This window comes from Notolabrus celidotus, chromosome 8, assembly GCF_009762535.1.
Source record: "Notolabrus celidotus isolate fNotCel1 chromosome 8, fNotCel1.pri, whole genome shotgun sequence".
NCBI classification, from domain to species: domain Eukaryota; kingdom Metazoa; phylum Chordata; class Actinopteri; order Labriformes; family Labridae; genus Notolabrus; species Notolabrus celidotus.
Window position 1 is genome coordinate 1,883,682 of NC_048279.1, and position 12,305 is coordinate 1,895,986.

General features: G+C 43.0%; 3 non-coding genes across 3 annotated transcripts; all 3 read left to right on the forward strand.

Moving 5' to 3' along the window:
* The first annotated feature begins 211 nt into the window (after positions 1-211).
* On the forward strand, positions 212-293 carry trnas-cga. The gene has a single exon. It is a non-coding gene; the product is annotated as a tRNA-Ser (tRNA).
* Positions 294-997: 704 nt separating this feature from the next.
* Positions 998-1,079, forward strand: trnas-cga. The gene has a single exon. It is a non-coding gene; the product is annotated as a tRNA-Ser (tRNA).
* A 3,333-nt stretch (positions 1,080-4,412) lies between these two features.
* trnas-cga lies at positions 4,413-4,494 on the forward strand. Its single transcript has one exon. It is a non-coding gene; the product is annotated as a tRNA-Ser (tRNA).
* Positions 4,495-12,305: the final 7,811 nt, after the last annotated feature.

Below are 12,305 nucleotides of genomic sequence, written 5' to 3' on the forward strand. Positions count from 1 at the left end.
AGAAACTCTACAACCAGGTCTCTGCGAGCTAAAAGAGCTAAACGTCAATGAACAGGATTTAATGTTTATGTCAGCATGTGAATGCTTCTCTGCTCTGTGAGGACTAAAGAGTTAAACTGTGTGCATATCTAAGTTAGTCAAACGTTTATTGGGACACTGGAGCTCACACCATGACACCAATGCTACAACGATAACATCAAACTTGTGTGTAGTCACGGTGGCCGAGAGGTTAAGGCGTTGGGCTCGAAATCCAATGGGGTTTCCCCGCACAGGTTCGAATCCTGTTCGTGACGCAAGTGTGACTTTCAGTTACTCATCTTTCATTTCAGCTGCTCTGTGACCTTGCACTATGTTCAGTCTTCCCGGGTCATTATCAATGATTCATACCCACAAACTGACTGTAAACTTCTCATGTTTGAATCCCTCTGAGTGTGTTTGTCAGACTCTGCGAGGTCATAATAGTCTGGTGCAATTTCATCCTTGCATAGGTGCTCTCTTTTACTCAGAGGGAAAAGACTCCAATGTTTCCCCAGTCCACATCAATCAATCAATCAATCAATCAATCAATCAATCAATCAATCTTAATTTGTATAGCCCCAAAACACAACAAACGTTATCTCAAGACTCTTTTACAAACAGAGCAGGTCTAGACCACTATGTCAAATTATGAACAGAGACCCAACACCAAGACAGGATAAGACTCAGTCTGACCCCACCTTAATCCACCATGAGCATTGCACCTCACAGTATTTAGCTAGTTACAGCAGAGAGGACAAACTTCCTTTAACAGGCAGAAACCTCGAGCAGGACCAGACTCATGTTAGACAGCCATCTGCCTCGACCGAGTTGGGTCTGGAAAGAGGGATAGAGGAGAATGAGAGAGAGAGGGAGCGGTGATAGTGATGAGACGGATAGTAGTAGCTGTTGCCGCTGGAGTCCAGCACGTCCGTATCAGCTAGACCCCAACACTAGGACGATAACATCAAACTTGTGTGTAGTCACGGTGGCCGAGAGGTTAAGGCGTTGGACTCGAAATCCAATGGGGTTTCCCCGCACAGGTTCGAATCCTGTTCGTGACGCAAAAGTAATTTTCTTAGTCATCTTTCATTTCACTACATGGCAGCTACTCTGTGACCATGAACTATGTCCTGTCCTCCTGAGTTATTATCGATGTTTCACATCCACAAACTGACTGTAAACTTCTCATGTTTGAATCCCTCTTGAGTGTGTTTGTCAGACTGTGTGAGGTCAAAAACCTGGTGCAACAACTTATCTTACTATCGGTTCATAAGATAGAAGTGTACATTGTGTATATATCTGTTATATTTGTTATATATATATTTTTTTATATTCACTTTTATCATTATTATTATTGTTATTATTTATTCTATTTTTCAACTGTGCACAGTGTCATATTTTAATTTCCTGTGTTGTAAGCTTCTGGAGAAAACAGATTTCCCCCTCTTAACCCCGCTCTACGAACTTGTCTCTTCATCTGCGCCTCAGACCTGTGCAATGATTTCAACAGACTCTGAAGATGGACTCTTGTTTCTCATGGACTGGTCAGTCACCTCAGATCACTTTATCTCAGTATGCAGATGTTTTTACTGAGAGTTACACACTTCATTAATTTAGGTTTGTTTTAATTATATCTCTAAATGAGGGAAACCTCAGTGATATTGGAGGCTTAAATAAAGGTTGATGACGATGATTTGATAGAAAACGGATGATGAAAATCTGGAGAGACGTTGGATCTTATCTGAAGTTAAAAAATATATTTGAGAACCCGTCAGCTAACATCAAAACACAGCTCATGTACTCAAGTACCTGCTCTTTCTGTCAAACACATCGTCACATGGGCTGATGAATTGAACAAGGTTCCTAAAACATTTCTAAAAAGCTGCCCGACCACCAGCGTCCTCCTGTACCACAACATCAAGCACTGATTATTGCAATTCCCACCTCTTTGGTCTCCCTCTCAAATTCATCTATAAACTCCAACTGGTCCAGAACTGTGCTGCTCGTATCATCACCAGAACCCTGTCCAATAATCACATCACTCCGGTCCTTCAGCAGCTTCACTTGTTACCGCTCAAAACTCGCATTGATTTCAAGATTCTGCTCCTCACCCTTAAGGCCCTCCATAACCTCGCTCCTCCACACCTCTCTGAACTTCTCCACATCAACACACCCAACCGCACTCTCAGGCCTTCTTCTTCCATTCACCTCACTACACCACCCGTCTGCTTAACCACCATGGGGTCCAGAGCCTTCAGCCGGTCTGCCCCCCCCCCCCCCCCCCCGCCTCTGGAACTCCCTCCCACCAGACATCCGTAACATCGACTCTCTTTCCATTTTCAAATCACATCTCAAGACACATCTTTTTAAACTCTGATACTACCTCTTCACTGCACCACATCTGATCCTGTTCATTACATTTTTATTAATTGATTACACTGTATCATGCCTTGTTGATTTTATCAGCCTAATTTTTATATTGTTCTTTTTTACTAACTCTACCCTGTACGGTGACCTTGAGTGCTGAGAAGGCGCCTTTAAATAAAATGTATTATTATTATTACTATTGTTATTGTTTTTATTATTATTAAAACATGTTAATATTATTGTTAGTATTGTTAGTATTGTTATTATTGTTAGTATTGTTAGTATTGTTATTATTGTTAGTATTGTTATTATTGTTATTATTGTTATTATTGTTAGTATTGTTATTATTGTTATTATTGTTATTATTGTTAGTATTGTTAGTATTGTTAGTATTGTTATTATTGTTATTATTGTTATTATTATTATTATTATTATTGTTATTATTATTATTGTTATTATGAAACCGTATTTTGGGCTAGCTAAGATGAAGAAAGATGAATGTCATCAATATTAGCTTCACTTTGGTCATATGCTAACCTTAAAATAATTGAGCATTGAGTTACAACCTGGAACAAAGCAGGAATAAATGGTTACAGTATTTAAGCTTTACTTCCTGAATGTGAATGGATCTCTGAACCAATCAGCACATGTTTATTTCCAGATTTTGGGACCAAACATTAAGACCGTTTACATACATCAGTGTGACACAGAATGACAGTGGAACTATTGTTTAAAGGTATATATGAAATATTTGAAGGAATAAATTACTCATGAACAAGAGAGATTCCTATCCACTAACATTCACTGTAGAGACCAAAAACCCTCAGAACACCATCTCTATATGACTCTGTGTTTCTCTGCAGAGTTGGGGTAGATCATTCTTACAGCAGCAGCATCAACAGGTCCTTTCAGGGTTTCATGGTCACTTAGAAATGAATCTAGAAATCCCCTGAGATGTTCTAAGAACAGACCGAAAGATCAAGATCCCGAAGACTCTAAGATATTTAATCCAGGTGTGTCATACATTCAGAAGAGATGGAATAAACAGATAGATAACAAAAAAACTGCCTCATGCAGCCATTCAGACACCACAGTCCTCCCTGTGAGTGAGACAGAACTGCAGCAGTGACCAGGACTCCAGCACAGAGCTGAGAAATGTGAAGCCAACACCCACAGTTACACTTGAGCATAGCAGTAACCATGGTGAAGTCTGTAGGTAGCATCTGTTACATCCTCTGTGCTACTCCAGGAAAATTACAGACATGAAAGTCTGGCAGCAGACGCCGTCGCAACACCTGTGACATTCCTGAGGAGTCCTGGGGATGACGAGGCAGATCTGTCAGGTTAGGATTATCACAGTGTTTAAACTACAGGCTGCTGGAAGGAGGAACTGCATGCCCTGCATTGTTTCCTGTTTCCTGTGAAAGCTGTATAATTCTTGAATATGCACTAATTTCTTTAATTCTTTTGACACAAATCCTCTCAGAATGCAGAAAAGGAGGCTCCTCACTAATGTTTCCTTAATGCATCCTTATTGCATGCTTGGGATTACACAGTATGCAGGGTTCAGGAGGCAAACAGGTGGTGAGCAACAAAATGAATCTAGTATGACCTATAAGATAAATACTGTAGCCCCTTTGTTATCTAAACTACTGGGCCTTTTCTGTCCCTGGTCTACAGAGGTAATCTCATGTACTCAGAGGGAACAGACTCCAACATTTCCCCTGTCCAGTGGACACTTGATTAACTGAAGTTTATAACACTTCCGCAATGGCTTCAATTCTCACGGCCGGAGGTTGCCGCTTGTTTCAGACGGAGAAACTCTACAATCTGGTCTCTGCGAGCTAAAAGAGCTAAACGTCAATGAACAGGATTTAATGTTTATGTCAGCGTGTGAATGCTTCTCTGCTCTGTGAGGACTAAAGAGTTGAACCGTGTGCATATCTAAGTTAATCAAACCTTTATTGGGACACTGGAGCTCACACCATGACACCAATGCTAGGACGATAACATCAAACTTGTGTGTAGTCACGGTGGCCGAGAGGTTAAGGCGTTGGACTCGAAATCCAATGGGGTTTCCCCGCACAGGTTCGAATCCTGTTCGTGACGCAAGTGTGACTTTCAGTTACTCATCTTTAATTTCAGCTGCTCTGTGACCTTGCACTATATTCTGTCTTTCCGGGTCATTATCAATGATTCATACCCACAAACTGACTGTAAACTTCTCATGTTTGAATCCCTTCGAGTGTGTTTGTCAGACTGTGTGAGCTCATAAAAGTCTCGTGCAATTTCATCCTTGCATAGGTGCTCTCTTTTACTCAGAGGGAAAAGACTCCAATGTTTCCCCAGTCCACATCAATCAATCAATCAATCAATCAACCAATCAATCAATCAATCAATCAATCAATCAATCAATCAATCAATCAATCAATCAATCAATCAATCAATCAATCAGTCAATCAATCAATCAATCAACCAATCAATCTTTATTTGTATAGCGCCAAATCACAACAAACGTTATCTCAAGACTCTTTTACAAACAGAGCAGGTCTAGACCACTCTGAGTCAAATTATGAACAGAGACCCAACACCAAGACAGGATAAGACTCAGTCTGACCCCACCTTAATCCACCATGAGCATTGAACCTCACAGTATTTAGCTAGTTACAGTGGAGAGGACAAACTTCCTTTAACAGGCAGAAACCTCGAGCAGAACCAGACTCATGTCAGACAGACATCTGCCTCGACCGAGTTGGGTCTGGAAAGAGGGATAGAGGAGAATAAGAGAGAGAGGGAGAGGTGATAGTGATGAGACGAGTAGTAGTAGCTGTTGCTGCTGGAGTCCAGCACGTCCGTATCAGCTGGAGTCTGGAACGTCCACAGCAGGAGGACGTCTACGGCAGCTCAGAGGAACCTACGAGACAAGGGAGCTCAGGGACTCCAGAAAGGTCTATGGTTAGTAACTTTAATGGGACAGGGAGAGTTAAAGTAAGTGATGAGGGGGTTTGGGGGAAGGGGGTGAGAAAGGATCCCAGTGTGTCAGTGCGCCAGTTCCCCCTGCAGTCTTAAGGCCGATTTATACTCCTGGGTCGAATCAACGGCGTATCCTACGCCGGAAGTCCACGTAGCTCCCGTACCAACGCAGAGGCCTAGGCACATAGCTGCACCTGCACCTCCTCCAAAATGTAACAACGCATAGAATCGACGCAGACTGCAAACCCTGTGATTGGTCGGCTTGGCGTCTTGTATTTCCCGCATTTACAGCACTTCCGGGATCCCCACACATCAGCCACGTATTTCATCTCCTCCTCTCTATTCTTCATGTAATCATGTCTGTATGATAAACAGGAACAATCAGCTGTAGATTAACATAACACGCCTATGATTCCAAATAAGAGGGGCCTGATAACTGAAGGTTCTACCTCCCATACTACTTTTACATCTCCCCTCACTGCAGGTTAGCTCTTAATTTTTGTCCTCCTTCCCTTTGTTGAGTTACGTTTGTCACTTCTAGATAAAATACCTCTACTACTGTCTCAGTATGACTTCTGCAGAAGACAAAACTCTCAGTGTTATTGAGTGTAATGTGGATTCTATCTCTGTGATGTTGTTAAAGAAGAATAAATGAAGTTTAATACCAAATAATCACAGAAGCACAGTACTCCTTATGCTTTGAACTTTGTTTCTAATTCAGGGCCAAGTTTGCACACTACTTATATTTAAAGGGCTGCACCTGCTGAGACAGTTCCAGTGTAAGCATTAGTGAGGGGAATTCAGATCATTTGGCTCAGCTCAGAAATGAGAGACGGCTCTTTTGGTTCCGAAATGGTTCCTCTCATATCCATTAAGAGACAGTGACGAGACTGAAATGTTAGTGGCGGATCGTTGGACATTCAAAATCCATGATACTTTCCCCCACTGTGTGTCCTTTTTGATTAGCTCTCCTCGCCTCCATGCATCTCCCTTATTTTCATTGATGATTGTGTGTTGACTTTAAACCCTAATTTAAGACACAACTCATACAGGGCTGGTGCATCAGGCAACAGCTGTTCAAAAGTAATCCAATCAGATTTAACCTGTCAGATTGGATCACATCTTGAAAACGGTTCCAGACAGATTAAACCGCTGTTGAAAACTTTTCAACAGCATTAGTATAACTTTGCTTCAGAAAATCTGGATTACCCTGACCCCATCAGAGGGCTGGATTGAGGCTGGATTACAGGAACAAAATGACTGTACCCTAAGTACTTCTGACCGACAAAGCTCTTAATGATCAGACACCATCGTATCTTAAAGAGCACATAGTGCCCTATTACCCCTCTAGAACTCTACGCTGCCAACATGCAGGCCTGCTGGTCCTACCTAAAGTCTCTAAAAGTAGTGTGGGAGGTAGAACCTTCAGTTATCAGGCCCCTCTCCTTTGGAATCATCTACCAGTCAGGGTCCGGGAGGCAGACACCCTCTCCACTTTTAAGAGTAGGCTTCAAACTTTCCTTTTTGATAAAGCTTAAAGTTAGAGCTGGATCAGGCTTGGACCAGCTCTTAGTTATGCTGCTATAGGCTTAGACTGCCGGGGGAACAGACACACTAACACACTGGGATCCTATCTCACCCCCTTCCCCCAAACCCCTTCATCACTTCCTTTAACTCTCCCTGTCCCATTAAAGTTACTAACCATAGACCTTTCTGGAGTCCCTGAGCTCCCTTGTCTCGTAGGTTCCTCTGAGCTGCCATAGACGTCCTCCTGCTGTGGACGTGCTGGACTCCAGCAGCAACAGCTACTACTACTCGTCTCATACTGTGAGGTGCAATGCTCATGGTGGATTAAGGTGGGGTCAGACTGAGTCTTATCCTGTCTTGGTGTTGGGTCTCTGTTCATAATTTGACATAGAGTGGTCTAGACCTGCTCTGTCTGTAAAAGAGTCTTCAGATAATGTTTGTTGTGATTTGATGCTATACAAATAAAGATTGATTGACTGATTGATTGATTGATTGATTGATTGATTGATTGATTGATTGATTGATAGATAGATAGATAGATAGATAGATAGATAGATAGATAGATAGATAGATAGATAGATAGATAGATAGATAGATAGATAGATTGATTGATTGATTGATTGATTGATTGATTGATTGATTGATTGAGTCCCCATAATATGATCCATCTAACATGAATTATATTCTTTATAGCATATCTGAGGAACCTTTGTTTTGCAGGGTTTTTGGCACACCCTGTGGACAATTCATGTAGTCTCATTTGGAGCTGTGGTAAATCAGAGGATCTGGATCAGGCTGATCCAGATTTTCGTTAAAACCAGACCAAAAGTCCATCAAATATCCATTGGATGTTTTAAAAAGGAAAAGTGGATTTCTAATGTACACTAATAAAACCTTTTAAACATCAAGGCCCTGGTTTTAATATTTATAGTAACATCTAATCATTATCTCTTCAAGAGCTCACACTCATCGAGTGTATGCTTATGTATGATCCATGTTCATGTGTGTAGGTGTGTTGTATCTCTGTTGGCAAGTGTAATGGAGCATCTTGCCAAGACAAGTTTTCCTGTGGGACCGTAAAGTTTATCTCTTATCAATGCCAGCCATGTGACTGACATCCCTTCATAACACCAGACTGTGAGCTGGTCTGAAAGCTCTGCATAAAGCGAGACAGATCTCAGAGTGGTTTTATATTCACAGTATGCACAGGGAGAATCTGGTCATAATTAACAAGATCAGTGAAAAACAACACGCCTGATGGGAGAGCTTGTTGGGCAGGTTTGCTCCGAGTCGGGGAAATATTCTGGCGCTGAAACATCCATGATGGCTGCACTCTCTAAACAGCTGAGGCTCTTCAGGCTACACACACAGAGCTCATCATATTACCGAGCGATGAGGTGTGAAAAGCAGCCACATTTGACAATTTAAAAGAAACTTCCCCGTCGTCTGCGTTTCTCACAAGCTGAGCCACCCAGCTTTCCTCCCTGGCAGAACAAAAGCAGCGTCCGTCTCCTTCAATCTGTCGGAGCTGCCGGGGAAAGACTGACAGACAGTCTGGCACCGCGTCTCCTCAAGTGGAGAAGAAGTTCATTACCCTGACGGCAGCCCAGCCGTCCATCAGACAGGGGACAGCTCCAGGGATTAGCTACTTTGCTTATGGGCCTCCTCCGCTGCAAAGGTTCCTATAGCATCACTTCCACATCTGGAGCTCATCTGTCAGCTCGCAGAGCACCTTTCGTGTGTCGCACTCCTCTGTTCATCAGCAGTTTGAACAAGACATCACTTTCACCTGACAAAAAGTGCCGGTTTAGCCTGCAGAAGTCAGACAGAATATACTACTTTCAGTGAACAGGCAGGTAGTGATGGTTAGCAACAGATCAGGCAGCAGAGAGTGGTTTGTGCAGCGCTGTCTGAAAAGTCACAAAGTTTTTTCATCTTTGGCGTGATCATTTCCTGAAAACCCTGCTGAATTCAACCACATGCATGCAGAGCACAGATAACTCATGGGGTGCTGAAGGCGTGCTTCATGGGACCTGTGTGTGGTACATTCAAATTGGTGACGCAGACAAAGGTTTTCATGGATATTTTGTCAGTTTTTAAAAAGATAAGACAAAAGAAAGACTCAAACTGTTACCAACATGCCAAGAGCTAACATTGGTTGGAGTTTGGTCAGTCTCTTTCACTTGTGTGTTTTGAGTATCTTCCCAAAGGACACATCGGCTGGTGAAAGCAGGACCTTGAAAAGAAACCCCAACCTTCTGATTGAGATTCACACCTGAGACAGAAGGCCACATATCAAGCTGCCATGTTTGCATGTTTGGATAGGGAACAGGCTGGATGGTGTTGGTATTCAGATATACCAGAGGACTACATTTACCTAACTAGCTTTTACCTCGGACAGTCTCCTTACAGCAAAGCATCAACACACCTGAGCTCCTACACGGCATGAGGATGAAGGTCCAGCACCTCTGAGGTCTCTCTGGGGTCAGACCTCCATGTGTTGGTGTCAGCAGCAGGTGCAGGAACTTTCTGTGTGTCTTTATTTCTCTGCAGAAGAAGCAGAAACTCCAGCTCTCCGTGATTGTTATTCCAGTCACAGCGGCTGACAAACAGCCGTCTCCAAAAGCCCCCGCCACATAATGAGATGTGAGGTATAATAAGCAGAGTTGGCACGAGGCAATTTCAAAATCCGCAGTCTGATGGGTTTTTTTCTCCCTTTCTGCTTTTCATCATGTTTTTGTTTTATCCGTCCCCTCTCCCCCTTCCTGCCTCCCTAACTCCCCCTCTGTGTGTGCCAAACACTGTTTCCATGACATGAGCGTCCCTCAGCTCTTCAGGGATTGAAGGATCAATGAGATGCTCTCTTCTCAGATTATTTCTCACTCAGAGGAAGAGGAGAACCTCAGAATGCACTGAGAGCTTTTTCTTGGCTGTCTTCTTCTTCTTCTTCTGCTGCTGAGATATGATGTTGTTATTCGCCGCCAAGATCAGGGTAAGCAGATCTGATGTAGTCTGATAAGCGGTGAACTCTGGGAGACTGCACTTCTTCACTTGTTGAAGAGATTCTTTAAAACGCAGCAGATAAAAGGAAGCTCAACAACCTGTTCACAGAACCTGTTTAGAGAGAGAGCAGATGGAGGGCAGCTGACCTGTGGTTCCTGCTGCAGGGTTAAAGGTCACACTGAATCCTGGACGCTATGATTATTTGATGTCTGAGGAACTAATGATGCAGATTGATCAATACAAAAATAACCTGCTGTAAAATCAGAGTGTGGAGTAGAGCAGCTGGGATAGACGCCCTGAACTCGTTAGCTTCAGGTTAGTGAATATGTGACAGGGTCAGAAATGAGGATTCTTTGTGTGTTTGTATTAAAGGTGACTGTTGTATCTTGACCGCCCGTGATGTGTAGATGCAGAAGGAATCTTCGGAACACTGGCTTGCTTGCATAGTAATACGTTTATTACAAGAAAACAATACCAGTATCGAACAAGCACCCGGAATGCTTGGGAGAACAGCTCTGCAAATCTGCTGACTCCCAGAATGCTGTTGACCAGCACCTTTTATAGGTCTGCCAACCAATGACATAGCCTACTGCAAAGCCCAAACTTATCTTGATCTCTAGTTATCTATTTTACCCTCCTGGGCTCTGCTAGCCTAAGGGTTACAAAACTTATCCATGCATGTGGCTAAATTGGAAGGGGGTCTCAATCTAATTTCCTTGAAAGTCTGGGAGAACATAGGTTTCTCCTTGACTTGTTTTACGTCAGTTACTCATTAACTATCAGATACTTCATGACATATCATGCAAAATCGACTTTTTAACGGTTCTCTACCTGAAATATGTTTCCCTGGCATGTCTACAAACCCCCCGAGAATGAAAAAAATCCATTCTGCCCCTGTTCTGATTTCTCCACCTTTCTGTAAATGTGTGTGAAACCAGCCGTTTCAGACTTCAGTGTTTTTGTTACGTCACAACAATATCCGGTCTGTCACGGGGTCAGAGCTCGGAGCTTGTTCAGCCCATAGACTGTATGAAATACAACTCAACCCCTCCTCTGTTTTTCATTACCTGCACACATGTGTGCTAACAAGGAGCTTAGGAGGGAGGCATGCTAGTTGTAGGCTGTCTTAATAAACACAAAGGTCGGTTTTACTCCCCACGTCTGCAGATTTGAAGATCTAGTGGATGATTTTTGTTTATCATGGATAAGTGCTAGCGCTAGTTAGCATAGCCACATAGCTACATGTTCATAGCTGTAGCTGTGTACCAAGACACACGTCTACATACTGATAAATAAAACAGCAAGAAACACTAAATCTGTGACCAATCCTTCAGAAAGGTCCTGCTGCAGGCGCCTCTCCATCAGGATCAGATTCTGGATCAGATTCAGAGGGTTGAAGTAACGTGATCTGTGAGCAGCCGTGTATATTCAGCCAACATGTAAACATTAGATCAACGTGCTGGAGAGCCGAGGGCACATCCACTTCCTGAGGGGGCGTGGTCAGAGAGAAAACAGAGTGTTCTGAGGAGGATTGAAGAAGAGGGTTTTTCAGGAAGACCAAAATCTGATTTCAAAGTGTTTTTTTGAGCATAAACTTTAAAGACATGTTTTGGGGACCTCTTAGACCAATATATGTTGATGAAAAAAGCGTGATATGTCACCTTTAAATGTTTATCTGCGTGTATGTTTTAGTCATAGTTGAATGGATTGTGTAATGTTTTTAATGAACTGATTTTATGATGTTTCCGATGTTTGAATCAATGGACTGTGTCTAGAAGACTCTGAACCTGGACCTGGTGAGTCACACCTCCACCTTTAGTTAGGTCATCAGTAGCAGGTGAGGCAGAGGCTGCAGACAAGGAGAACAATACAAGAGGAGCTTCCACTCGGCCGCAAAGGGGAACGAAACAGGAAGCTGGGTGAATAGAGAGAGACGGTGCAAACTGAGAGAAGGACGAGATGCAACGGGTTCACAACGACGTGGTAAAGGAAACAGGCGACGGTGTGTGGAGACGGAGATCCATGTGATCGACAGTCTGCACGCAAGAAGAAACGCAGCACGGAGACGAGGGATCCCCCAACAAGGAGCGTCAGCAGAGCAGCTAGTGTCCGCTAACACTGCTTCACGCAGGCCTGGGTCAGTAGTCGGCAAACTCAGAAAACCGTGAATGTCTCAACCAGATTGTATGTGGCACCAGGGCATATTAAAGGGCTGGAGTGACATTACTTTCTACCTGGTTATGTAGAACAGACTACTCAGCGCATTGTTCTGTCCCCTCAGGTCTCTTTAATAATAATAATAATAATAAAACTAAAAAACAAAACATATAAATAAAACAAAACAGGGACAGGGGTGGGGTGGGGGGAGAGGTCATGTGTGGTATGCTTTTTGGAACAGGTAGGTCTTGAGTTGGTTC